Source organism: Penaeus monodon, chromosome 34, assembly GCF_015228065.2.
Source record: "Penaeus monodon isolate SGIC_2016 chromosome 34, NSTDA_Pmon_1, whole genome shotgun sequence".
In the NCBI taxonomy this organism is placed as follows: domain Eukaryota; kingdom Metazoa; phylum Arthropoda; class Malacostraca; order Decapoda; family Penaeidae; genus Penaeus; species Penaeus monodon.
The window spans coordinates 29,767,108-29,768,612 of record NC_051419.1 but is presented as its reverse complement, the minus strand read 5'-3'; the positions used below and the strand labels follow the sequence as shown (position 1 = coordinate 29,768,612).

At 40.1% G+C, this 1,505-nt stretch overlaps 1 pseudogene; it reads left to right on the top strand.

Annotated features, from left to right (window-relative positions):
- Nucleotides 1-1,202: 1,202 nt before the first annotated feature.
- LOC119594875 overlaps nucleotides 1,203-1,505 on the top strand; it is a 3,443-nt pseudogene continuing 3,140 nt past the window's right edge.

Below are 1,505 nucleotides of genomic sequence, written 5' to 3'. Positions count from 1 at the left end.
GTTGTCATGAAAGAAAGAAGAAAAAAACAATTTAAACACTTATACAATTTTTTCCCGGGGTAAAGACCGTGAGTGCAAGTGGCGGGCCGGCCTTAGAGAGTGGAGATATCAAGCGGAACGAATCGGATGTAAGAAAATTTTTAAAGCCACAGATAAAAAACACCGCTAACCCCGGCCCCCTGGACACTTTGAGAAGCCACCCTTTTTCAGAGGTAGGGATACGGGGAAAAGGGTAAGGTCTAGCTTGTTTGGGGCCAGTACCCGCGTTAGGAAATGTCCATTGCTATCCCAAAAAGATCAGCCTAGCTTTGCCCTGAGTTGTTTGGGAATGATTGGGTTGTTTTCTTGAATAGGGATTGTTAAATTTGGAAGGAATACAGGGAGAGGGAAAGGGGGGAAGGTTTTGGGGGGGGAAAAGGACAGTTTCTAGGAAATGCATGTGAAGGTTGGGGGTTTTGCGAATTCCCCGAATTTCAAAACGATGGGAGACACAACACCATTAGCAGTTTGGGTGAAACAAGGCTTTATTTCCCCCGCTCACGAAGACGAAAAAGGTTTGAAAGAATATTTTAAACTGCCCCCCTGTTCTTCCAGAAGAAAGATGATTGATTTTTTTTTTTTTGGGGGGGGGTGCCTTAGTAGGACCTAAGTGTGGGATTTTGTTAAATGGTTAAATGAACTTTTAGATTTTCCTTTTTTGAGCAGTTATTGGTTTTCCAGGAGTAGAAATTTCATATTTATAGTGAAAAGAATGTTTCCTCCCTTTTCTCCTCTTTTATTTCAAAATTTAAAAACTCGGGAGCTGACCGTTTCGGAGAGTTTATTTCAAAGGGCAAAAAAACAGAAGCAGCAAAGAGAAGTCCCAATCGCGTTGAAAGCCCAAAACTTTATGAAATAAGAAACTGAAAGATGGGAAAAAAAAATTCCTAGTGGTCAGATAACAAGTGGAAAATCACCGATTTTTTTTGCGTGCAAGGTTTTTCGTAAGAAAAAGGTCAAGTGTTATAGCGTTGTCCCCAGATCTGTTGGGGATATAGGTCAGCTTGGTTACGAACTGAGGAAGGTAATTCACAATAGCTTGGGTACTTTAGAGGAAATAACACACTAGACGATCAGTTGGTTTTGGTTTAGTTTTAGTGAGAACAAATACATTGGGGTTTAAAGTTAAAAATAATGAACAAATTACGGTTGGAAGTAAGTCTATGAACGTTGCAGAAATGTCAGAAATGCAAAGAAAAGGGATAAGAGTGACAATGTTGATATTAGCAGCACTAACAATCATCAAATAATTCGCAAATAATTAGGAAAATAGCAATACCTAGATTGCAAATAACCACATGTATTGAATAAGTGCAATCTACTAACACAACACATTGTTAAAATTTTCCCCCAGAAAGATCCCCAACTTCCGCTGCTTCTTCAAGGAACGAGACGGGAAGCTGTGGGTTTGTGAGGACCCCAATCCTGACATTGACTTCGAGGTCAGTTCATGGGGATTTCTTTGT